The sequence below is a fragment of the Eptatretus burgeri genome, chromosome 6 (assembly GCF_056783735.1).
Source record: "Eptatretus burgeri isolate ZD-2024b chromosome 6, Ebu_testis_v1, whole genome shotgun sequence".
Lineage (NCBI taxonomy): Eukaryota > Metazoa > Chordata > Myxini > Myxiniformes > Myxinidae > Eptatretus > Eptatretus burgeri.
Window position 1 is genome coordinate 111,553,914 of NC_140966.1, and position 27,644 is coordinate 111,581,557.

The window sequence follows — 27,644 nt, forward strand, 5'->3', positions numbered from 1 at the left end:
CTATGAAGGTGTGTGTTTATGGTGTGAGGGTACAACACCTGAAAGCTCTCCAGCCTCACCTCAAGACATTGCACCGGTCGGTATCCATCAGAAGGGGGTCACCCTCCCCATCCTCTCCTCCTCCCCCTCCCCCTTTACCTCTCCCATCGCTGGCACGCAGTGCGGCATTCTCCTGCGGGGTCGCGTCAGGTCGCTCCAGTCTCCAGCTGATCATGGACACAGGCTGGAAGGAATTTGCAGGTACAACGGTTGTGCACTGGGGAGTGATCCAATAGGGTGACCATGGTGTACTATTAGGATATATGGTGGGGTGTGCACTGGAGTGAGCAGAAGATGGTGTGCATTTCAGGATGAGCATGGTGAAGTGTTACTGAGAGGTGAGCACGGTGGGGTGAGCATGTTGAGGAATGAATGGAGGGTGAGGTATGTATGGAGGGTGTACGTTCATAACGCGCACACGCAAACAGGTGTGGTGGCGGCGGGGGGGGGGGGAATAGAACCACCTTGGGAGTGGGGAATGGCACCGACCCACTCACATGGATCGGGCGACACTTACACAACAGATGGAGGAGATGAAAATGGGCACGGCCAATGATGATCAGCAGAGCGAAGAGGGAAAACGTCACAAAGGAGGAAAGGAGGGAGATGAGGATGATGAAGAGCAATGTAGATTGGAAGAAGAGCTGGCCAACAAAGTACTGACACCACTCGGAGAAAGACAACTACTCCATTGAGGAGAAAACAACAAATTAATGAAAATGCTCATCAGGAGAACCATCCTATAAGTTCCTAAAATTATCCCCACATCATACCCCTCCACCCCATTCCCCCAACTCATTGAAAGAAATCGATATTGAATGCTTTGTAGCGGCACTGCTCATTCAAAAAAAGGAACAGGCAAACAACACTGTAAGAAAAATAAACAGACCTAACCAACAGAAACCAAGCATCACCATGGAAACAGAGGATAATGAGAGAAAGAGAGAGAGAGAGAGAGAGAGAGAGAGAGAGAGAGAGAGAGAGAGAGAGAGAGAGAGAGAGAGAGGGGGGGAGAGAGGGAGAGAGAGAGAGAGAGAGAGAGAGAGAGAGAGAGAGAGAGAGAGAGAGAGAGAGAGAGAGAGAGAGAGAGAGAGAGAGAGAGAGAGAGAGAGAGAGAGAGAGATAGAGAGAGAGAGAGAGAGAGAGAGAGAGAGAGAGAGAGAGAGAGAGAGATATAGAGAGAGATATAGAGAGAGATATAGAGAGAGATATATAGATAGAGAGAGATAGATAGAGATAGATAGAGAGAGATATAGAGAGAGAGAGAGAGAGAGAGAGAGAGAGAGAGAGAGAGAGAGAGAGAGAGAGAGAGAGAGAGAGAGAGAGAGAGAGAGAGAGAGAGATTCAGAGAGAGAGAGATTCAGAGAGAGAGAGAGAGGAAGAGAGAGAGGGATAGAGAGAGGGATAGAGAGAGAGAGAGAGAGAGAGAGAGAGAGAGAGAGAGAGAGAGAGAGAGAGAGAGAGAGAGAGAGAGAGAGAGAGAGAGAGAGAGAGAGAGAGAGAGAGAGAGATATTCAGAGAGAGACATATTCAGAGAGAGAGATATTCAGAGAGAGAGAGAGAGGAAGAGAGAGAGGGATATAGAGAGAGAGATATAGAGAGAGATATAGAGAGAGATATAGAGATAGAGATAGAGATAGAGAGAGAGAGAGAGAGAGAGAGAGAGAGAGAGAGAGAGAGAGAGAGAGAGAGAGAGAGAGAGAGAGAGAGAGAGAGAGAGAGAGAGAGAGAGAGAGAGAGAGAGAGAGAGAGAGAGAGAGAGAGAGAGAGAGAGAGAGAGAGAGAGAGAGAGAGAGAGAGAGAGAGAGAGAGCAACTGAGAAAGGAAACGGGACAAATGCTACAACTGGTATGAGGAAACTGAGGCCCAAAGCTGAAAAATAAAATCCAAGAGATAAAAAAAACAAGCTCAAATGAGCTAATATCCTCGTCCTCTTAATGATGACGTCATAAAAACGAATATGACGTCATTGTGATGTATCAGGTTTGCAAGAAATTATCTGTGCTAATGTCCGGCTTGAATACAGCAAACAAAATTCAAACAGCTTGCCCAGTTTCGGAGATAATGGTATAGGCGATTTCCATTCGCGGCGATATTATGACGTCAACTTTTTTTCTCGGAAGAATTTCCAAAATCGGAGATGGTTACTGTCTGCGCGTGGGCAAATTCATGGATGATATAGTGTCCCACATTCATGGATGATATAGTGTCCCACATTCATGGATGATATAGTGTCCCACATTCATGGATGATATAGTGTCCCACATTCATGGATGATATAGTGTCCCACATTCATGGATGATATAGTGTCCCACATTCATGGATGATATAGTGTCCCACATTCATGGATGATATAGTGTCCCACATTCATGGATGATATAGTGTCCCACATTCATGGATGATATAGTGTCCCACATTCATGGATGATATAGTGTCCCACATTCATGGATGATATAGTGTCCCACATTCATGGATGATATAGTGTCCCACATTCATGGATGATATAGTGTCCCACATTCATGGATGATATAGTGTCCCACATTCATGGATGATATAGTGTCCCACATTCATGGATGATATAGTGTCCCACATTCATGGATGATATAGTGTCCCACATCCACATTCATGGATGATATGGTGTCCCACATTCATGGATGATATGGTGTCCCACATTCATGGATGATATAGTGTCCCACATTCATGGATGATATAGTGCCCCACATTCATGGATGATATGGTGTCCCACATTCATGGATGATATAGTGTCCCACATTCATGGATGATATAGTGCCCCACATTCATGGATGATATAGTGTCCCACATTCATGGATGATATAGTGTCCCACATTCATGGATGATATAGTGTCCCACATTCATGGATGATATAGTGTCCCACATCCACATTTATGGATGATATAGTGTCCCACATCCACATTCATGGATGATATGGTGTCCCACATTCATGGATGATATAGTGTCCCACATTCATGGATAATATAGTGTCCCACATTCATGGATGATATAGTGTCCCACATTCATGGATGATATAGTGTCCCACATTCATGGATGATATAGTGTCCCACATCCACATTCATGGATGATATGGTGTCCCACATCCACATTCATGGATGATATGGTGTCCCACATTCATGGATGATATGGTGTCCCACATTCATGGATGATGTGGTGTCCCACATTCATGGATGATATAAAACATGCAAATGTACAAGGTCAACCCATAAATAATCAACCTGATTGAGAAAGCAAGGAGCGACGGAAAAGCACATTGATGGAAACATTGGAATACCAGGAGGGAAGACACGTCGCGGGATCTTCCAGGGAGATAGTCCCCTCCTGTTCTCCTTGGCCCTGGACCCACTGAGCAACCTCACTAACGAGCAAGGACGTGGATGCACCCAAACATCCATGGAACAAGAGAACGGCCAAAGCGACAAGAAAGGTGGCGGCCTCGTTGGCCGCTCAATTAATACCAGGTGGGGTTGACTCAGCCTGTCAGCCTTCCGAGGTCGGCGAAATGAGTACCGGTGTGTACTGGTAGAGGGGCACTGCATCAGCGACACAGTCGCGCTTCCTTGAAATGATAGCAACCCCGGTAGCTAAGCTGCCATACGCACGAAGAAGATCTAAAACTTCTGTTTCGTTCACGCGGTAAATACTGAAGTGTTTACGGACGGACTCACTCACCTTCAGACACTGCTCGATCGCATAAGCCCACCTGACTCAAGTTCAGGTGAGATTTAAAAAAAAAAAAAAAAAACCTTTCCTGAACATCATGGCAAGATGGCCGATAAGTACACACTCGCACTCCAAGCTGTCTTGCCTGGGTTTGAATCCCAACCCAGCAATAAACTGTCGTCCTGGTGTTTCACAGGCAGAGTGATTCATCAAAGTGTGTGCTGTTTAATTGGACATCACCCCGCCCCTCCCCCCTTTCACTCTTCTCTCCCCCCTCCCCCCCCAAGTTTTATATGGAACCTCACGGTTAAAAAGAAAATGTTGCTGTTAGAGCACGTTTTATCATCCTCCCTTCACGTATCCTCACACCGCCTGCCCTTCCCCTCATGCTGCCTTCCTTTCCTTATCCACGCACTGCCTTCCCTTCCTTTCCTTACCCACACACTGCCTTCCCTTCCTTTCCTTACCCACACACTGCCTTCCCTTCCTTTCCTTACCCACACACTGCCTTCCCTTCCTTTACCCTCATGCTGCCTCCCCACCCTCTTGCACTGCCTTCCCACCCCACCCCTTATCGCTGCCTGCACCTCCTCACACTGCCTCCTCCTTCGTCGCACTGCTTCCCACCCCTCCCACGCTGCCTTCCTCTCCCTTCCCCTCATGCTGCCTTCCCTTCCCCTCCCCTCATGCTGTCTTCCCTTCCCCTCCCCTCATGCTATTCTACTGCCAAACCCCCTCCACCACCAAACAACTCTCTGGAGGTGAAAGAGAGGAAGAGTGTCAAAGAATGTGCGAATTGGACAAATGAAAGATGTTTTTTCGAGCAGAGTCGGAACTGCTGCTCGGACAGATCACGGCAGGTGAGCCAAGAGGTACGCATGCTCGCTCTCAGCTGTCTCGCCTGGGTTCGAATCCTGACCAAGCTATAAACTGTTATCTCTCCCTCCCTTCAATCCCTCCTCCACCCCTACTCTATCCTTCCACTTCCTCCATCCTCTCGACCTCATCTCCCTCTTTCTCCCCCCCCCCTCCTTCAATATTCCCTGTCAGCGAAGTGAGGGGTTGTACTTGCTAGTTGATAATGGAGTGGGTTTGATAACACCACTCAAGGGTAAGAACATGGTCGTGTTGTTGTAAATAAAGTGGGTTTGTTAACACCACTCAAGGGTAAGAACATGGTCGTGTTGTTGATAATGGAGTGGGTTTCATAACACCACTCAAGGGTAAGAACATGGTCATGTTGTTGATAATAGAGTGGGTTTCATAACACCACTCAAGGGTAAGAACATGGTCGTGTTGTTGATAATAGAGTGCGTTTCATAACACCACTCAAGGGTAAGAACATGGTCGTGTTGTTAATACAGTGGGTTTGATAACACCACTCAAGGGTAAGAACATGGTCGTGTTGTTGATAATGGAGTGGGTTTCATAACACCACTCAAGGGTAAGAACATGGTCGTGTTGTTGATAATGGAGTGGGTTTCATAACACCACTCAAGGGTAAGAACATGGTCATGTTGTTGATAATAGAGTGGGTTTCATAACACCACTCAAGGGTAAGAACATGGTCATGTTGTTGATAATAGAGTGGGTTTCATAACACCACTCAAGGGTAAGAACATGGTCGTGTTGTTGATAATAGAGTGGGTTTCATAACACCACTCAAGGGTAAGAACATGGTCGTGTTGTTGATAATGGAGTGGGTTTCATAACACCACTCAAGGGTAAGAACATGGTCATGTTGTTGATAATAGAGTGCGTTTCATAACACCACTCAAGGGTAAGAACATGGTCGTGTTGTTAATACAGTGGGTTTGATAACACCACTCAAGGGTAAGAACATGGTCGTGTTGTTGATAATAGAGTGGGTTTCATAACACCACTCAAGGGTAATAACATGGTCATGTTGTTGATAATGGAGTGGGTTTCATAACACCACTCAAGGGTAAGAACATGGTCGTGTTGTTGTTAATAAAGTGGGTTTGTTAACACCACTCAAGGGTAAGAACATGGTCGTGTTGTTGATAATGGAGTGGGTTTCATAACACCACTCAAGGGTAAGAACATGGTCATGTTGTTGATAATAGAGTGGGTTTCATAACACCACTCAAGGGTAAGAACATAGTCGTGTTGTTGATAATAGAGTGGGTTTCATAACACCACTCAAGGGTAAGAACATGGTCATGTTGTTGATAATAGAGTGGGTTTCATAACACCACTCAAGGGTAAAAACATGGTCGTGTTGTTGATAATGGAGTGGGTTTCATAACACCACTCAAGGGTAAGAACATGGTCATGTTGTTGATCATAGAGTGCGTTTCATAACACCACTCAAGGGTAAGAACATGGTCGTGTTGTTAATACAGTGGGTTTGATAACACCACTCAAGGGTAAGAACATGGTCGTGTTGTTAATAATAGAGTGGGTTTCATAACACCACTCAAGGGTAAAAACATGGTCGTGTTGTTGATAATGGAGTGGGTTTCATAACACCACTCAAGGGTAAGAACATGGTCATGTTGTTGATAATAGAGTGCGTTTCATAACACCACTCAAGGGTAAGAACATGGTCGTGTTGTTAATACAGTGGGTTTGATAACACCACTCAAGGGTAAGAACATGGTCGTGTTGTTAATAATAGAGTGGGTTTCATAACACCACTCAAGGGTAAGAACATGGTCGTGTTGTTGATAACAAAGTGGGTTTCATAACACCACTCAAGAGCAAGAACATGGTCATCTTGTTGATAATATAGAGTGAGGCAAAACGAGTTTTACATAAGGATGTCCCTCGAGTTTGATATCAAATCATTTTGATCCATGACATGATGTACAATATTGAGTATTCGGCCTCGCAACTCGAGTTGAGGTCGTGGTTGTGAAGGGTCCACGAAGAACATGATCACATAATTATTACTCCTTAATATTATTTGAATCCCCAGGGTTTCAGGTCCCATTACACGACAGAGAAGTTTTCCATGAGATCTTTCACCAACTTTTCCATGAGATCTTGCACCAACTTTTCCATGAGATCTTGCACCAACTTTTCCATGAGATCTTGCACCAACTTTTCCATGAGATCTTGCACCAACTTTTCCATGAGATCTGTCACCAACTTTTCCATGAGATCTTGCACCAACTTTTCCATGAGATCTTGCACCAATCTCCTTTAGGTTTCCACTCCAAGCCGTTATTGCCGAGCCATCAAAAGCGGAGATGGTACAAGACCGGCCCGCCGCTCCTCATCCAGGGTAAACATCTCCATCATCTAAGGTGACACATTCACGAAGAGAATCCACACGAACAGCAAATTCCTGGTGCAATTCTCACACTCGAGCCACACCTCGCATCGCCGTGGCTCCATGCCCACACGCCTCTCGCCTCCATGGCCACATGCCCTCACAACCCGAGCCGTCGTGGCTCCGTGCCCATCGCAGCGATGACTCGCTAAACGGCCACACATGCTGGAACAACCGCCCGGCCTCAAAGCCAGGGCGTGGTAGGCCAGAACGCAGGGATTTCCATCCATGGAAAATTCCATGGAACAGCTCAGTTATTCCTGGCCAGAGAACGAGCCTGAGAAAGTGCAGGTCCGTTCAATTTGTACAATCAAGTGAACGAGTCGAGAGTGATGTTTCTCCTCGGATTGTTAGTGTGCACCTCAAACGAGGGATAATCACCGTCGAGGTGCGTCCTCATGCAGAGACCTCAGCGTAGGACCCACCATCCGGCGGCCACCACCAAAAGAGGTGGTGTTAACATTGTACAGGAATTTAGAGAGGGTCACATTTAGAATATCGTGCGCAGTTCTGGTCACCACGGTTCCGGAAGGACAGAGATGCCACAGAGAGGGTTCAGCGCAGGGCAACTAGATTGATTCCAGGCCCAGCTAGACTCAACTATAAGGAGCGGCTGAAGGAGACAGGGCTTCATGACCAAGGGGCAATAGCTTGAGAGTAAAGAAGAGGAGAGTTAAGATAGTAGTAAGGTTGGGTACTTTCAATCAGAGAGTAGTTTATACATGGAATGGTCTCCCTGGAAAGGTAGTGGCAGCAGAAGAAGTAGTTAAGTTTGAATTAGAATTTAATTGGATAGGTACCTGGAAGTTATGGAGATAGAGGAGTACGGGGATGTTGATAAGACTTTTAGGTAGTTTGAGCATTGATGGGTGATTGTGTGCATGTGTACGGAGTGCTGTTGGTGGGGGTCTCATCAATAGGGGGTTGTGTGGTTGACGTGTGTTTTTAACCAAGCCCGTGCCCCCTCAATTAATAAATTTTGCATTTTCTTCTTTCGATCTTGTGTTGATAAGTTGTTGCGTTGTTGATGTCGCGCAGGCCTGATGGGCTGAATGGCCTCCACCTGTGTCTGATTTCCTTGTGTAATTGAGATGACCCGTGGGTCTGCGCTGATGACCCTTCGTGCTCGTCACGAGCGTATTAGTGAGCTCAGGTGAGCAAGCCGGGTTTAAAGTTTAAATTCCACATTTACCTCCACCACCGAAGCTAAAGCAGGTTATGTTTTCACCCCCTTTCTGTCTGTCTGTCTGTCTGTCTGTCTGTCTGTCTGTTTGTGTGCATGATATCTCAAAGAGTTGTGGACGGATTCGGATGAAACTTGGTGGACACATTGCATGCATCACAAGGACGAATCGTTTCAATGACCGATATGTTCTCGTGGATCAGGTGTTACGTAGCGGAGGGATGCGCTCTACCGAGTGCCCTTCGAGTTCAGTTGTGGTTTTGTCCAATGTCTACAGATATCCTGGTAATTGGCATAAAAGTACACCGATGTCTACCGATGTCCGATTTATGGACAAACTCATCCAAGAGTAAATAAATAATCAACGTAACCAAAAGGAAAAGACTGAAAGATCTTTACTAGACCAGCAACACGGGCCACCACCCCAAGAGCTACTTGAAAAAGCTTCAACTGAAAACTACAACCAGACTTGGCCTCGATGATCTGCGTCGGACATTGTGACCGAAATCCATCCAAATGATCCACAGGTATGCATCTGCGAACACCAGGTAATCACCAAGCGGTCATGTTTCAGTCTCGAGACCAACTACCTATGGTTTTACTGATTGGAAGTAGAAGGTAAAAACCCACTTTTACCTCCTCTGAATTGATTATTTTTCAACACCAACCGATGTTTGCACCTTCATGGTAGATCCGTGCCAACGAGGGTCAATTTGATGAGTGATCTTCACCAAGACCATTGAGAGGTTCCACCTTGCTGCAGATTCCTGATGTCTATTTTGTATGGTGAAAAGGGGGGGGGGAGGTGAAGATGGGGGTTAAATATAAAGACTCGACAGGCCAAAACGCTGAATTTTGTGCCATATTTTGACCTTTGACCCCTGTGAAATTAACAGGACGACACTCAACCAATATCTGAATGGTTTTTTTTTGGGGGGGGCGGGGGGTTTCCTGTTGGGGTTGTGGAAAGGTATGCTGTTTGTGCCAGGTATTATCTGCATATGCCTGGTGTTGCCTTAATTGTTAGGGTGGTGGGTTTGGGATCCTATTATCCTGAGTTCAAATCCTGCTTGGCTGTTGAATTAATACCAGGTGGGGTTGATTCTGCCTGTCATCCTTCTGTGCTTGACAAAATGAGTACCAACCAGCTTGCTGGGATGATTGAGCCATTCGAGTATCCTGTTGGAGTAGCGACCCGTCCAGGATTGTGCCCAATGGCCCAGGAGACTGCTTCGGCAGCACAGATGCTCTGGAAAGACTACGGTCACGATGGATGGATTGTCTGCATTGGTTAAAAACAATTTCACGATCAATATTTTTTGTATTGAGTCGAGGCTCATGGAAGAGTGGAACATAAAACAAAACATAAGCTAAAAGCACTACACAAGAAGAGGCCTGGAAGACAAAGAAGAAATGGTCTCTTCTACATTGCCTCCTTTATGGTCTTGCACCGTCTGCTCTTTCTGTGCTTTGTCCTCGCCACCCTCCCCCCCTCCCCGCAAGGCACACACAGTGTACCATCAACCCCCTTTCTGGTGAGATCACCTAAATCCAGGATCACTGCTCACCTCCACTCATTCGTTCCTCTTTTTCCCACCTGTGGAATAAACTTCCACATTTTCTTCAGTCTCATTCTTCCTGCCAGGTCTTCAATACAGTTGTTCACAACCAACTCAGATCGTCCCCAATCCAAAACCATGATTGTTTATACCCCTCGTAACCCCACCCTCAACCCATCTCAATGCCTCCTCATTCCAAATTTCCAGCTTTCCCTCCTGAGAGTTTCCTTCTGTATCCATCTTGCACACCCCTTGCATCTTCTCCTGACCCCATTCCTCACCACAACCATTATTTGTCCGCCTCCCTTTGTCTTCGCCTTTGGCTTTGCTGTTGGCGTTTCTCCGCTTCTCTCTGCTGTTGGTGTTTCCCCCTCTCTCTGTTGTTAGTGTTTTCCCCCTCTCTCGCTGTTGTTGGTGTTTTCCCCCTCTCTCGCTGTTGTTGGCGTTTTCCCCCTCTCTCGCTGTTGTTGGTGCTTTCCCTCTCTCTCTGCTGTTTGGTAAGCCCCCCTCTCCACCCACCGCCTCTCTCTGCGGTTGGTGTCCTTGCCGTGCCATGTCGTGTCCCATCACCGTGTCTGTGGTAGTCATGTCAGGTCATATATGGGACCATGCGCCGGAGCAGCGCGTCGCTGCGTCCACTTTCCGCCGGTACTCCAGGGGCCATTCCCCAGGCAGATGCCAGGCCCATCCCCATCTCCTTGAGATGCTGATCAACCTGCTGCAAACACAAGGCAGGTGGTCGGCCCATTGGCCTCCTCTACTCATAAGCCTCCATCGCTGAGAGAATCTGGTGAGCAGGATCAGCGTCAGGAAAACGAGCCACATGTCCATACAGCTGCAGCTGATACTCACGGACCATGCAGGTAACAAATCTCATTTGAGTCTCTCTCAGCAACAGCTCGTTGGACACAAAGTCCGACCAGCGATAGCCAAGGATTCTCTGACGAGACCTGGTACCAAAGGAATTAAGTCTCCGTCTCAGATCCCTGGTCAGAGTCCAAGTCTCACATCCGTAGAGCAAGACTGGAAGCACCAACGACCTGAAGACTCGGACTTTCATCCTCCCACACAGGTACCGGCAGTGCCACACCCCATTATCCAGTGAATCCATGACTCCCCAGGCCCGACGCAGATGTCTGTTGATCTCTGGCTCACAGCCAGCAGAGACATGAATATCACTGCCAAGGTAAGTGAATCTCTCCACGACCTCAACATCCTCACCACAAACAGACACAGACAGGACAGCAGCATCCAAGATGTCATTAAAAGCCTGGATCTTAGTTTTTGACACAGGAAACCTGTAATCCCAGCGGCTCCGACTCCTCATTCAGCACCTCCAGGGCCCCGAAAAGGATATCTAGAGTCTCTGCAAAGATGACTGCATCATCTGCGAAATCAAGGTCCGAGATCTTGACTTGCCCAAACGATGCACCGCAGCTTGATCTCTCCGACATCCTCCCCATAATCCAATCCATACAAGTGCTGAAAAGTGTGGGGGCCAGTACACACCCCTGACGAACTCCAGTAGCAACTGGAAATAAATCAGAGATGGTACCACCACACCTCACAGCACTCAGTACCAGAGTAGAGTACAGACATCAGATTGATCAGTTTTGGTGGCACCCCACGAAGACCAATAATCCTTCAGAGGACATCCCGATTCACTGAATCAAACGCTTCACAGAGATCAACATTGGCTACAAGCAGACCCTGCTGAAACTCTAGTCTGCGTTCATTGACGTCCCGAAGGGCAAGGATACGGTCAATAGTTGACCTCTTTGGTGTAAAGTCTGACTGCTCTGGACAGTGATGCTCAAGCAGATGGTGGCGAACCCGATCAAGAAGTATCCGAGCAAAGACCTTTCACGGCATTGAGAGCAGCGTCACCCCTTGGTAGTTGTTGCTGTCTTGGTGATCACCCTTCCCTTTCCAGAGAGCGACATTGGTATTGAGTTGGTATTGGTATTGTTTGGAATTGAGGAACTGAGCACTCTGGTGGACCCTACAGGTCTGGATCATCCTCCAGCAATCATCAACGAGCACATGGTCAATCTCCTTTGCCACACCGTCAGCGTTGGAATACCAAGTCCAGCGATGAGCTTGTGGGTGCTGAAACCATAAAACAGCCAGCCGAAGTCCATGACTTCTTGCAAAGTCAAAGAACTTTGTGCTATTCTGATTCACAGTTGCAGATCCGTGGAGACCAACACACGTCTCATAACCATCCATGTCAGTTCCAGTCGATGCATTTAAATCCCCCAAGACTAGAAGTGTATCTCGTCTGGGGCACTGATCAACCACAGAATCGAGCGTGGAATAGAATGCGTCCTTCACGGTGAGGTCACTCGCCTTAGTCGGAGCATATATAGAGACCGGGGGAATGACACCTAAGGAGTGACGAATCCTTAATCTCATAATACGCTCGTTGACCGGTGTTACCTCAATTATCATTGGGGTCAGCTTATTGGACACAGCTACAGCAACTCCTTGGGAATGGTAACCATCAGAGTGACCAGACCAATAGTAGGTGGAACCATCCGCCATGATCTTGCCACTATCCGGTCTCTGAACCTCAGAGAGTGCTGCAATACCGATGTCCAAACGCTTGGGCTCAGCTGATAACAGAGACAGGTGATCATCCTCTCTTAGGGATAGGACAGTCCAGGTACCCAGCAGAAGGGACCGCCTCAGGTTAACCCAAGGAGAACGTCGTCTCGTGGACGACACCTCAGCACCACCCCAACACACACTACCGCAATCTGACTGGGGAGGGTTACCCCATGGTTTTCCTCCTCTCATCAAAGCGTGGGGATCCCAAAGGCTTTGCCCCAATCCCGTCATCAAGTTAGCTGCCCTGTGAAGGGTGGCTACACAGGAGGTACTCCCATGGAGTGGTTTTCAGATTTATTTGCATTTTTCTTGTATTTTGCAGAGTGAAAGGTTTTACAGTGGCCGGAGTGCAAATCTTGCCACCAACTTCCGAAAAAAAAAAAAAAGGAACCCAACTGCAGCAGGTTGTCCGCAGACACAGTTGGCACTATATATGGATGGCCGTTGGCTCACAAGGAGCTCTCCGCCCTTTGACAGGTTTTGTTTTTAATCCTACTCGGTGTCCAGATCCAAACACCTTCCTCACCAAGAAACTTGGTGTGGGAGACGGATTAGTCATTGACAACCCGAACATGAAACAGGTTAGTACAGGTTTACATGATACCTGTAACAAGTCATAGATCTAATTTGGCCTGGCCTGACCTGACTTGTGGAGTGTTGGGATATTTGTTGTTACATACACACAGTGACCAGTCCTTGCCATAAAGTCCTGTAGCTCTTTCAAAGTTGCCATTGGACTCTTGGTGTCCTCTCTGATCAGTCTCCTCCTTGCTTGGTCATCCAGTTGGGAGGGACAGCATGATCTCGGCAGGGGCTTGGTGGTACCATACACCTTACACTTCTGAAATTATTGTCTTGACTGTGCTTCAAGGGGTATTCAAGGCCTCTGAAATATTTTTATACCCGTACCCTGATCTGTGCCTTTCCACAACTTTATCCCGGAGGTCTTTTGAAAGCTCCTTGGTTCTCATGGTTGAGTCTTTGCTGTGAAATGCACTACCCAGAAGAGGAAACCTACATGAACAGCTGATTTTATTCTGAAATAATCAGAATCAATACAATTTAACACAGGTGGAGGCGAGTTGTATTAAACTAGGAAGTTGTGGGTTACGAAGTGTAAATAAAGGTGGTAAAAGTCTGATTTAATGCAATTTAATTCCCGGATATAAGGCACCAACAGGTGAATATTTTGAAAGGAGGTGCAGACTTTCTATAGGCACCGTTTATGTTTTGTCACAGGTTGTGATCACAGTGCTGTCATTCTTGTTTTCCCATGAAAGTCTGTTCTACAACCAGGTAACGTGATCGAGGAGGACAGGTCTCTCCCATGTGGCTCCAAATGTTCATTCGGTGCCTTACATTGTTGTTCCCTCACCAGGTTCTTACGCCTGGTGTTGGCTTAATGGTTTGGGATCTCAGGGTCCTCAGTTCAAACCCCACTTCGCTGTTGAATCAATACCAGGTGGGGTTGGCTCAGCCTGTCATCCTTCTGATGTTGGCAAAATGAGAACCAGCTTGCTCGGATGATTGAGCCATTCGAGTATCCTGTGTCAGAGTGGTGACCCATCCATGATTGTGCCCAATAGCCCAAGAGATCGCTTTGGCAACATCAATGCTCTCTGCAGAGTATGGTCCCAATGGATTTTTGGACCAGGTTCTTGTGTTGATGTTCAAATTCTGAAAACTCCGACGGGTTTTGCGGCCCAGCCAGGTCGTGACTCCTTTACTATTGTTCGGTTCGAGAGTTTTCATCATTTCCATTCCCGGTTATGTTATCCCTCCCGGTTTGTGTTTTTCCAGCAACCTCACTGCATTCCTTTAAGGCTCAACAGTATCCCATGTTAACCATGTTACACCTATTCATGATCCGTTCGGTTTCGCATTCGCCTGCACATCTCCTCTTCCAAAATGATGCAGAATCCTCAGCCATACTGCTCATCCCTTAAATGATCCTTTGGAAGATAAACAACCTTGATCATGATGTGGAAACAAAACACATTTGGAATAATAACATCCTCTTTCTAAAGAATGATCTTCATTTATTCCTCGCTAGCAAATACAACCCGTCGCTTCGCTGATGGGAATAGTAAGATGGAGGAGAAAGAGAGGGGGGGGGGAGAGAGAGAGAGGAGTGGGGGAGGGTGAGGAGTTTGAGGGGGAAAGAGAGAAGAGTGAGGGGGAGCAAGGAGGGGTGGGGGGTAGGGAAGGCAGACGTGCGGTGGAGCAATGATTACGATTCATACCATCTCATCAAAATGATTCTGCAAAGAATAACAGTGAAGATGGAAACTAAATAACATCTGAAATCCATTTTCTCCCGGTAAAGGTTACGTAACCTTTGTAAAGCACTGCACCGAGTCATATAAAATAAGAAATTGCTTTGGAAACGGTCAGTATGACAAAGGAAAACGTGATCCCTCGTACACTGCTGAGGTTAAAAGTTAAAACCTCCACCACCCATCATCATCATAAGATACCGGATGAAACTTTGCCATCACTGCACCCATAACCAAGGATGCAGGCATGCACACACACCCACGTAGAGTCCCTTCATAGATCAAAATCTACCCATATGTATCTCTACCTTGTAGCAACTGCCAACTGTACATCCCGATCGGGACACGAACTGCACTGCTCTCGACTGTAGGGTGCTCGGCAAGTGGCTTAAACACTCAAGCGAGCACTCCAATTAAATGGTTGATAAGGAACGGCTGGCTTGGTAAGCGACAGCAAGCTGATTGGTAATGGTACATACCCACCAAAAACGAAACATCGCCAATTTCTTAACATTGTCAGATTTCACTCCAGATTTCGAGTTATTTAGTCCACATGATCCGATCCGCCAAACTCAAATTATATTTCAATGAAATACTTTATTTAGTCCATGAGAGTAGATCGTGGAAAATCGCATCACATAATGCATGAAATCACTCCAAACTCCTAATTTGAAAACTACAGCACTTACAAAAGAGATGCACACAGCGATTTGTAGCGATGTAGATCAGGCATTCAATGATATGAGTGAGGAAAGTAAAAAAAAAACATGTTGAGCGCTTTATCGTTAATAAACCGTTGCGGCCTGTTCCAAGTCAAGGCATTGTTGAGCAGGCCGAACAAAATGGAAAATTCAGACCACAGCTCGGTAACCCAGGATATGCCTTTAGACCCCATCAAGAGAGAGAGAGAGAGTGAGGTGGCCGAGGATGTGCCTGATGAAGGATATAATGAAATAAGGCCTTTAATTATCTTAAAAAGGTGTGTTTTAATCAACCAAAACACCCAATTTTCACTTTTGCACTTCCTTGGAGTTCCCTTTGGATGCATGCAAAGTTTCAGGCTGACAAGTTTCATGGTTTTTGAGTTTTTGAGGACACACACCTACACACACTTACTTATTAGTGTAGATATTAGTGTCGATAGATAGATAGGAAAAGTTAGTGTAGTAGATAGATAGATAGATAGATAGATAGGATCCACACATGGTTGTTGTATTCTGATCACATCATTGCCCACAATTCCAGCATCACGACAGAGCAGTGATATCAAAGGAAGAAATCCCGTTTGTTAACACGTCACAATGAAGGCAAATTGACCTTCACACCGTATCGGTGTCGGATTGATTTTTATTCAAACTTCCCGGGAATTGCCAAACAATCCCAAGAAAGGAATTCTTTTGTTTCCTTGAGTGTGAAGCAACTGTCCACCTGACGTCATCGTTTGTATCCATTCGATTGTAAAAGGGTTATGTTCCATTTTCCTTCCGTGGTGGGGGATTCCCAGCTCCATGGCCGGCCCGCACTCCCAGGCCGTGTTTGCTCTGGCTGGCCCAGGAGTCCTTTCCCAATTTGGCGCGGAAACCGAGACGTCGACGAGGCTGGCGGGCCAGGTTCACACAAGGCCGGGCTCTGAGGGAGACTCCTGCTCGAGGATCAAGAGGAAACCAGGCCCGGGATGTTGCACGTCAGTGTCCGCTCGGTGGTGCATGCTCGCCAGCGGGGTTCGCTGGTTGCCATGACAACGCTCCGATGTTTGTTTACACCACTCACTCCGCTGTCACGTGTGATGGATTCCAGGAAATTTGTCCCCAAGAGTTACAATGAAGGCATTTCTCATACCCGCTCGACTTTTCCCCGAGTCAGAAAAATCTGATGGAACTGGATTGTCCCAAAAAGGATATCTTAATTCCCATTGGTCTGCTGTGATTTTCCGAAAAAGGATATCGAAATTCCCATTGATCTGCTGGGATGACACAGTTCATTGTACATAGAGTACTGGGATGATGTGGGACATGACAGCGATGTGATCACGTGGAAATCTCCTCATGCTCCCACACTCGATTTGTAGACAGTTCTGTGATCTTGGATGTTTTTCCAATCGCTGAATTACAAAGACACTGCAGATATCCAAAAATTCAATGCAGCTACAAGTTTCCAAGAGTTGTTCTTGTGAGTGAAACGAAATAAAAACTTTACCCAAAAAAGGGGAAAAATGCAGCAAAGTGGGAAACTATGATCTCATCGGAGGAATCCACTCCATCTTCATGTCTGGACCTTCAAAACCGAGTTCCGCACGTTCCTGTTTCTCCAAAAATATGTCTATCTGTCTATCTGTCAATTTACATCCTGTCTAATTGAGCTTCCGAACATTCCAATTCTTCGTTGAAACCCTCAACACTCCAATTCTTCCTTTAAACCCTCAACACTCCAATTCTTCCTTTAAACCCTCAACACTTCAATTCTTCCTTTAAACCCTCAACACTTCAATTCTTCCTTTAAACCCTCAACACTCCAATTCTTCCTTTAAACCCTCAACACTCCAATTCTTCCTTTAAACCCTCAACACTCCAATTCTTCCTTTAAACCCTCAACACTCCAATTCTTCCTTTAAACCCTCAACACTCCAATTCTTCCTTTAAACCCTCAACACTTCAATTCTTCCTTTAAACCCTCAACACTCCAATTCTTCCTTTAAACCCTCAACACTCCAATTCTTCCTTTAAACCCTCAACACTCCAATTCTTCCTTTAAACCCTCAACACTTCAATTCTTCCTTTAAACCCTCAACACTTCAATTCTTCCTTTAAACCCTCAACACTCCAATTCTTCCTTTAAACCCTCAACACTTCAATTCTTCCTTTAAACCCTCAACACTCCAATTCTTCCTTTAAACCCTCAACACTTCAATTCTTCCTTTAAACCCTCAACACTTCAATTCTTCCTTTAAACCCTCAACACTCCAATTCTTCCTTTAAACCCTCAACACTTCAATTCTTCCTTTAAACCCTCAACACTTCAATTCTTCCTTTAAACCCTCAACACTCCAATTCTTCCTTTAAACCCTCAACACTCCAATTCTTCCTTTAAACCCTCAACACTTCAATTCTTCCTTTAAACCCTCAACACTCCAATTCTTCCTTTAAACCCTCAACACTTCAATTCTTCCTTGAAACCCTCAACGCTTCAATCCTTCCTTTAAACCCTCAACACTTCAATTCTTCCTTTAAACCTTCAACTCTTCAATTCTTCCTTTAAACCCTCAACACTCCAATTCTTCCTTTAAACCCTCAACACTCCAATTCTTCCTTTAAACCCTCAACACTTCAATTCTTCCTTTAAACCCTCAACACTTCAATTCTTCCTTGAAACCCTCAACGCTTCAATCCTTCCTTTAAATCCTCAACACTCCAATTCTTCCTTTAAACCTTCAACACCTCAATTCTTCCTTTAAATCCTCAACACTCCAATTCTTCCTTTAAACCTTCAACCCTTCAATTCTTCCTTTAAACCCTCAACACTTCAATTTTTCCTTTAAACCCTCAACACTTCAATTCTTCCTTTAAACCCTCAACATTCCAATTCTTCCTTTAAACCCTCAACACTCCAAATCTTCCTTTAAACCCTCAACACTCCAATTCTTCCTTTAAACCCTCAACACTTCAATTCTTCCTTTAAACCCTCAACACTTCAATTCTTCCTTTAAACCCTCAACACTTCAATTCTTCCTTTAAACCCTCAACATTCCAATTCTTCCTTTAAACCCTCAACACTCCAATTCTTCCTTTAAACCCTCAACACTCCAATTCTTCCTTTAAACCCTCAACACTCCAATTCTTCCTTTAAACCCTCAACACTTCAATTCTTCCTTGAAACCCTCAACCCTTCAATTCTTCCTTTAAACCCTCAACACCTCAATTCTTCCTTTAAACCCTCAACACTTCAATTCTTCCTTTAAATCCTCAACACTCCAATTCTTCCTTTAAACCTTCAACCCTTCAATTCTTCCTTTAAACCCTCAACACCTCAATTCTTCCTTTAAATCCTCAACACTCCAATTCTTCCTTTAAACCTTCAACCCTTCAATTCTTCCTTTAAACCCTCAACACTTCAATTCTTCCTTTAAACCCTCAACACTTCAATTCTTCCTTTAAACCCTCAACATTCCAATTCTTCCTTTAAACCCTCAACACTCCAATTCTTCCTTTAAACCCTCAACACTCCAATTCTTCCTTTAAACCCTCAACACTTCAATTCTTCCTTTAAACCCTCAACACTTCAATTCTTCCTTTAAACCCTCAACACTCCAATTCTTCCTTTAAACCCTCAACACTCCAATTCTTCCTTTAAACCCTCAACACTCCAATTCTTCCTTTAAACCCTCAACACTTCAATTCTTCCTTTAAACCCTCAACACTTCAATTCTTCCTTTAAACCCTCAACACTCCAATTCTTCCTTTAAACCCTCAACACTTCAATTCTTCCTTTAAACCCTCAACACTCCAATTCTTCCTTTAAACCCTCAACACTTCAATTCTTCCTTTAAACCCTCAACACTTCAATTCTTCCTTTAAACCCTCAACACTCCAATTCTTCCTTTAAACCCTCAACACTTCAATTCTTCCTTTAAACCCTCAACACTTCAATTCTTCCTTTAAACCCTCAACACTCCAATTCTTCCTTTAAACCCTCAACACTCCAATTCTTCCTTTAAACCCTCAACACTTCAATTCTTCCTTTAAACCCTCAACACTCCAATTCTTCCTTTAAACCCTCAACACTTCAATTCTTCCTTGAAACCCTCAACGCTTCAATCCTTCCTTTAAACCCTCAACACTTCAATTCTTCCTTTAAACCTTCAACTCTTCAATTCTTCCTTTAAACCCTCAACACTCCAATTCTTCCTTTAAACCCTCAACACTCCAATTCTTCCTTTAAACCCTCAACACTTCAATTCTTCCTTTAAACCCTCAACACTTCAATTCTTCCTTGAAACCCTCAACGCTTCAATCCTTCCTTTAAATCCTCAACACTCCAATTCTTCCTTTAAACCTTCAACACCTCAATTCTTCCTTTAAATCCTCAACACTCCAATTCTTCCTTTAAACCTTCAACCCTTCAATTCTTCCTTTAAACCCTCAACACTTCAATTTTTCCTTTAAACCCTCAACACTTCAATTCTTCCTTTAAACCCTCAACATTCCAATTCTTCCTTTAAACCCTCAACACTCCAAATCTTCCTTTAAACCCTCAACACTCCAATTCTTCCTTTAAACCCTCAACACTTCAATTCTTCCTTTAAACCCTCAACACTTCAATTCTTCCTTTAAACCCTCAACACTTCAATTCTTCCTTTAAACCCTCAACATTCCAATTCTTCCTTTAAACCCTCAACACTCCAATTCTTCCTTTAAACCCTCAACACTCCAATTCTTCCTTTAAACCCTCAACACTCCAATTCTTCCTTTAAACCCTCAACACTTCAATTCTTCCTTGAAACCCTCAACCCTTCAATTCTTCCTTTAAACCCTCAACACCTCAATTCTTCCTTTAAACCCTCAACACTTCAATTCTTCCTTTAAATCCTCAACACTCCAATTCTTCCTTTAAACCTTCAACCCTTCAATTCTTCCTTTAAACCCTCAACACCTCAATTCTTCCTTTAAATCCTCAACACTCCAATTCTTCCTTTAAACCTTCAACCCTTCAATTCTTCCTTTAAACCCTCAACACTTCAATTCTTCCTTTAAACCCTCAACACTTCAATTCTTCCTTTAAACCCTCAACATTCCAATTCTTCCTTTAAACCCTCAACACTCCAATTCTTCCTTTAAACCCTCAACACTCCAATTCTTCCTTTAAACCCTCAACACTTCAATTCTTCCTTTAAACCCTCAACACTTCAATTCTTCCTTTAAACCCTCAACACTCCAATTCTTCCTTTAAACCCTCAACACTCCAATTCTTCCTTTAAACCCTCAACACTCCAATTCTTCCTTTAAACCCTCAACACTTCAATTCTTCCTTTAAACCCTCAACACTTCAATTCTTCCTTTAAACCCTCAACACTCCAATTCTTCCTTTAAACCCTCAACACTTCAATTCTTCCTTTAAACCCTCAACACTCCAATTCTTCCTTTAAACCCTCAACACTTCAATTCTTCCTTTAAACCCTCAACACTTCAATTCTTCCTTTAAACCCTCAACACTCCAATTCTTCCTTTAAACCCTCAACACTTCAATTCTTCCTTTAAACCCTCAACACTTCAATTCTTCCTTTAAACCCTCAACACTTCAATTCTTCCTTTAAACCCTCAACACTCCAATTCTTCCTTAAAACCCTCAACACTCCAATTCTTCCTTTAAACCCTCAACACTTCAATTCTTCCTTTAAACCCTCAACACTCCAATTCTTCCTTTAAACCCTCAACACTTCAATTCTTCCTTGAAACCCTCAACGCTTCAATCCTTCCTTTAAACCCTCAACACTTCAATTCTTCCTTTAAACCTTCAACTCTTCAATTCTTCCTTTAAACCCTCAACACTCCAATTCTTCCTTTAAACCCTCAACACTTCAATTCTTCCTTTAAACCCTCAACACTCCAATTCTTCCTTTAAACCCTCAACACTTCAATTCTTCCTTGAAACCCTCAACGCTTCAATCCTTCCTTTAAACCCTCAACACTTCAATTCTTCCTTTAAACCTTCAACTCTTCAATTCTTCCTTTAAACCCTCAGCACTTCAATTCTTCCTTTAAATCCTCAACACTCCAATTCTTCCTTTAAACCTTCAATTCTTCCTTTAAACCCTCAACACCTCAATTCTTCCTTTAAACCCTCAACACTCCAATTCTTCCTTTAAACCCTCAACACTCCAATTCTTCCTTTAAACCCTCAACATTCCAATTCTTCCTTTAAACCCTCAACATTCCAATTCTTCCTTTAAACCCTCAACACTCCAATTCTTCCTTTAAACCCTCAACACTCCAATTCTTCCTTTAAACCCTCAACACTTCAATTCTTCCTTTAAACCCTCAACACTTCAATTCTTCCTTTAAACCCTCAACATTCCAATTCTTCCTTTAAACCCTCAACACTCCAATTCTTCCTTTAAACCCTCAACACTCCAATTCTTCCTTTAAACCCTCAACACTTCAATTCTTCCTTTAAACCCTCAACACTCCAATTCTTCCTTTAAACCCTCAACACCCCAATTCTTCCTTTAAACCCTCAACACTTCAATTCTTCCTTGAAACCCTCAACGCTTCAATTCTTCCTTTAAACCCTCAACACTTCAATTCTTCCTTTAAACCTTCAACTCTTCAATTCTTCCTTTAAACCCTCAACACTTCAATTCTTCCTTTAAATCCTCAACACTCCAATTCTTCCTTTAAACCTTCAACCCTTCAATTCTTCCTTTAAACCCTCAACACCTCAATTCTTCCTTTAAATCCTCAACACTCCAATTCTTCCTTTAAACCTTCAACCCTTCAATTCTTCCTTTAAACCCTCAACACTTCAATTCTTCCTTTAAACCCTCAACACTTCAATTCTTCCTTTAAACCCTCAACACTCCAATTCTTCCTTTAAACCCTCAACACTTCAATTCTTCCTTTAAACCCTCAACACTTCAATTCTTCCTTTAAACCCTCAACATTCCAATTCTTCCTTTAAACCCTCAACACTCCAATTCTTCCTTTAAACCCTCAACACTTCAATTCTTCCTTTAAACCCTCAACACTCCAATTCTTCCTTTAAACCCTCAACACTTCAATTCTTCCTTTAAACCCTCAACACTTCAATTCTTCCTTTAAACCCTCAACACTCCAATTCTTCCTTTAAACCCTCAACACTCCAATTCTTCCTTTAAACCCTCAACACTTCAATTCTTCCTTTAAACCCTCAACACTCCAATTCTTCCTTTAAACCCTCAACACTTCAATTCTTCCTTGAAACCCTCAACACTTCAATTCTTCCTTTAAACCCTCAACACTTCAATTCTTCCTTTAAACCTTCAACTCTTCAATTCTTCCTTTAAACCCTCAACACTTCAATTCTTCCTTTAAATCCTCAACACTCCAATTCTTCCTTTAAACCTTCAACCCTTCAATTCTTCCTTTAAACCCTCAACACCTCAATTCTTCCTTTAAATCCTCAACACTCCAATTCTTCCTTTAAACCTTCAACCCTTCAATTCTTCCTTTAAACCCTCAACACTTCAATTCTTCCTTTAAACCCTCAACACTTCAATTCTTCCTTTAAACCCTCAACATTCCAATTCTTCCTTTAAACCCTCAACACTCCAATTCTTCCTTTAAACCCTCAACACTCCAATTCTTCCTTTAAACCCTCAACACTTCAATTCTTCCTTTAAACCCTCAACACTTCAATTCTTCCTTTAAACCCTCAACACTCCAATTCTTCCTTTAAACCCTCAACACTCCAATTCTTCCTTTAAACCCTCAACACTTCAATTCTTCCTTTAAACCCTCAACACTCCAATTCTTCCTTTAAACCCTCAACACTTCAATTCTTCCTTGAAACCCTCAACGCTTCAATTCTTCCTTTAAACCCTCAACACTTCAATTCTTCCTTTAAACCTTCAACTCTTCAATTCTTCCTTTAAACCCTCAACACTTCAATTCTTCCTTTAAATCCTCAACACTCCAATTCTTCCTTTAAACCTTCAACCCTTCAATTCTTCCTTTAAACCCTCAACACCTCAATTCTTCCTTTAAATCCTCAACACTCCAATTCTTCCTTTAAACCTTCAACCCTTCAATTCTTCCTTTAAACCCTCAACACTTCAATTCTTCCTTTAAACCCTCAACACTTTAATTCTTCCTTTAAACCTTCAACATTCCAATTCTTACTTTTAACCCTCAACACTCCAATTCATCCATTAAACCCTCAACACTCTAATTCTTCCTTTAAATCTCAACATTCCAATGGACAACAGGAGACAACAGGGCCGGAGAGGGAAGGACAAAACAGTGGGGAATAGAGACATTTGGAGATCTGTGGAAGGGAGAGGGATGTGGCGGGGAACACGGGGTATACAAGATGGACACCACAGGGACTTTAAGACCTTTCATGACAGGCAACTTTCAGGATGGAAGGCAGGGAATTTGAAGGAGGTACTTTTGGGGTGGATTAACGGCGGTAGAAAAGATCGTGGTTTTGGATGGGGAAGATAAGAGGTGGTGGTGAACAGCTGTTTTGAAGGCCTGGATGGAAGAATGGGAATGAATAGAGTGAGGGAGTTTATTCCAAAGCTGGGGAAAAAGAGGAGTGAAAGAGTTAGCAGTGTGAAAGAGCAGCGATTCGTGATTTTGGTAGTTTTGCCAGAAGGGGGTTGTTGACAGACTTTGAGTGCCTTTCAGAAATATGGGTGGGGGGGGGGACAGGAAAGGAGACGGAAGAAGACAGAAAGACCACCCACCTGCCTGCGTTGAGAGAGTGAGAGGCCGAAAAACTCAGCCTCATTGCGGACGAAGCCAATGATCCGAAACGCCTTGGTTTCCACAGCGTGAAGCCGAGAAAGTTGAGAGGCAGGAGCACCAGTCCAGAGGGGAGAGTAGTTCTCCATCAGGCTGCGGACGAAAGCTTTGTATGTGGTCAGGAGCTCAGGTGGGTTGAGGAAGGACTTTGCACGACAGAGGATTCCCAGATGGGAACTGGCTTTGGAGACCAGGTGAGAAATGTGGTTTTCCCAGGAAAGATCATGGCAGGTAGTGAGACACAGAAGCTTGAATGAAAGGACTTCTTCCAGAGGAATGGGGGGGGGGGGGTTCCAGACGGTCTTTTCGGAGAGACAAAGTGAGAGTGTGAGATTTGTCAGGATTGACAGACATGTTCCACGTATTGGACCAGTTTGTGATTTTACCCAGATCTGCAGAGAGTGAAGAAGCTGCTGCTTGCCAGTCTGAGGGATGACAGATGGTACAGCAGAGGGTGGAGTCATCAGCAAAGAGATAAAGAGGATTTACAGAGAGTCGGAGAGATCATTGATGAAAACTAGAAAAAGAACAGGGCCCAAAACGCTACCTTGAGGAACTCCAGCCTTGACAGGAAGAGGGGATGAGAGAATTCCATTTAGGACCACATGTTGACTGCGACAGGAGAGGAAGTCTGCGAGCCATGAGTGGAGATGGCCTTGGATACCATAGGAAGAGAGTTTGTTGAGCAGGGCAGATTGCCAGACCGGATCGAAAACACGCGATATGTCGAGGGATATGGCTCTGATTTCATGTCCAGCATTGAGGACCTCCATCAATTGTTGGGAGAGCAGAAGCAGCATATCCAGGGGAGAGTGAGCTGGTCTGAAACCAAATTGATGATTGGAAATCAGGCCATTGGAGAAGAGGAAGGATTTAATGTCTGAAGTGATAATGGATTCCATAACCTTGCTGATGATTGGGAGAAGGCTGATTGGTCTGTAGTTGCAGGGATCTGTTTTTGTACCTTTTTATGCAGAGCAGTAATGTTTGCGGATTTCCAAGCAGATGGCAGACGACCTTGAGTAAATATAGAGGGTGAATAGAACAGAGAGAGCGTGAGCAAGAGCAGAGGAGCAGGTTTTTAGGACATGTGGACTGATGCCGTCTGGACCGGTTGCAGAATCTGAGTTGAGGTTTGACAGCAAATTCTCCACCTTGTCAGGATAAAAGGACACAGAGTCCAGGGACAGTTGGGTGCGACTGGGTACGGTGGGTACAGAAAGCGATGGGTTTTGGAGACAAGATTTATATGCAAACACCAAGTTGAGGCATTCAGCCTTTACGCATGCGGTATCAGCAGTGCGGCCATTTGAGGTAAGGGAGGGGATGGTGGGGGAACATACACCAGAAACAGATTTGATTAAACACCACCAGGATTTGGAGGAGGGAGAGAGGTTTGAGAGTTCAGACTTGAGATGAGAAAGATGTTGTTTTCTGGCTCTCCTGAGGGTAGATACACACTTGTTCCGAGCTTTATGGAAAGAACTGAGATTGCCCTCATATCAGTTGGGTTTGCTGTCCATATGGCAAAGGCAAGTTGTTTTACCAACTCTAGTCAATTGTTCCTTTAAACCTCAAAACTCCAACTTGGCCAGAGTGGGTTTAAATTGCACCCTGAGAACACGTGAAGCGTTAATTGTGGACAAGTGCACGGATGCAGGTGATTAGCAATACCTGTGTGAAAATAAGGAATACATCTGCAGGTACACACCTGATTAGCAATACCTGTTTGAAAATGAAGAATACATGTACAGGTACACACATGATTAGCAATACCTGTTTGTAAATGAAGAATACATGTGCAGGTACACACCCGAGGAGCAATACATGTGCAAGACCAAGGACAATGCATGAAGAGGATAAGAAATGGCTTCACGAGGCAGGAGCTGTTGTTGTGAGCTCAGTGGATTGAATTAGGGATGAATACATTGTCAACATCAAACCTCATTGGCAGGAAAACAGTCGTTTTCACTCATGCTGAATACAATAAAAAAAAAACATCAAACCAATGTAATCATACGTGACGTCATTGGTATTTTAGTGTCAATAGCGAGAGAAAAGAACATTTATTTGATCGAAATAATCAGAAGTCTATTTCACAAATAAAATCCCCCTTACCTTCACCTTACCACCGAAGGGGCACGGAGGTGATGATTTCACCCCTGTCTGTTTGTCTCTTTGTCTTTGAGCAGGATATCTCAAAAAGTTATTGATGGATTGGGTGAAAATTTGGTGGAGAGGTTGGGTGTGTGACAAGGTCGAAATTATTCGATTTTGGTTCTGGTCCGAATCCAGATCCTACTTATCAGTGGATACAAAACTTAAACGAATCACCCTGGTGGAGGTGTGCCCTCTACCAAGTGATGTTATACTTGGTACTTGCGAAATCGAAATTGAAGATTCGCAAGTGTATTGGTTGGTCTGGTCTGTTTGTCTGTTTGTCTGTTTGTCTGTTTGTCCGTTTGTTCGTTAATTACCTACAGGTCACATTTTTACTTCGATCTTCACAAAACTTCACTACCTGGTGGAGTTAGCGGGAAGCTGGAAGCATATTGGTTATTTATTTATTTATTTATTTATTTATTTATTCCCAAGTTAATAGGCCAAGGTCACATAAATCGTCAACTTTCATCCGATTCACTTGATGTCCATGTGCTGTATATTGTGTATACTGTACAGGATATACAACTGCAAAACACAGGTGGACGGTGAACCCTCGTCAAGGTGAAGCCTTGGTCGATCCATGGGAGTATGTCTATTAATTACATACTGTTTGAACGTGAGTTGGACCGTGAGTACATATATTAATTACTTATTATTGGACCTTGACTACGTCTATTAATTACAGACTATTGCAACATACCTTTTAGACATTTGGACCTTAAGAACCCTGAGACCTTTTAGATCCCTTTGAAGACCCTTTCAACCTTTTAAACCCTTTAAGACCCCTTGACCATTTAGACCCATTGACCCTACTGAGACCCTTTATACCTCATCAACGTCTGACGACCTTCACACCACATAGACCCATTGACCCTTAGTACCACCCGACCCTGTTTGGACCCTTCAGACCACTTTACACACTCTATAAACCCTTTAGACCTGTAACTACTGTTGAAATGTACCCTTTAGACCCCATCAACCCTGTTTAGACCCTTTAGACTTCTTTACACTCCTTCGACCCTATAGACCCCTTTGACCTGTAACTACTGTTGAAACATATCTTTTAGACCCTCTTAGACCATTTAAATCCATTGCCCTTATGGACCACTTCGATCCATTGACCATTTAGGTCCTACAGGACCACCAAAACCCCTAAGACCATTCAGAAACTTTAAACACTTAAGACCCATAAGACCTTGTTGGAACCCTTAGACCTCTACGACCATATAGACCCCGTTAGAACTCTTTGACCCCCAAGATCCTTTAGACCCAAAGACCCTTTAAACCCTGTTGAAACCCTTCAACCCAGTTCGACCCTTTAGA

General features: G+C 44.1%; 1 long non-coding RNA gene across 1 annotated transcript; it reads right to left on the bottom strand.

Moving 5' to 3' along the window:
* Nucleotides 1-8,432: 8,432 nt before the first annotated feature.
* Nucleotides 8,433-17,120, bottom strand: LOC147025624 (uncharacterized). The gene is made up of 3 exons (XR_015059606.1): nt 15,351-17,120; nt 8,853-8,990; nt 8,433-8,751 (listed from the first exon to the last, which is right to left on the bottom strand). It is a non-coding gene; the product is annotated as an uncharacterized LOC147025624 (long non-coding RNA).
* Between the last annotated feature and the right edge of the window lie 10,524 nt (nt 17,121-27,644).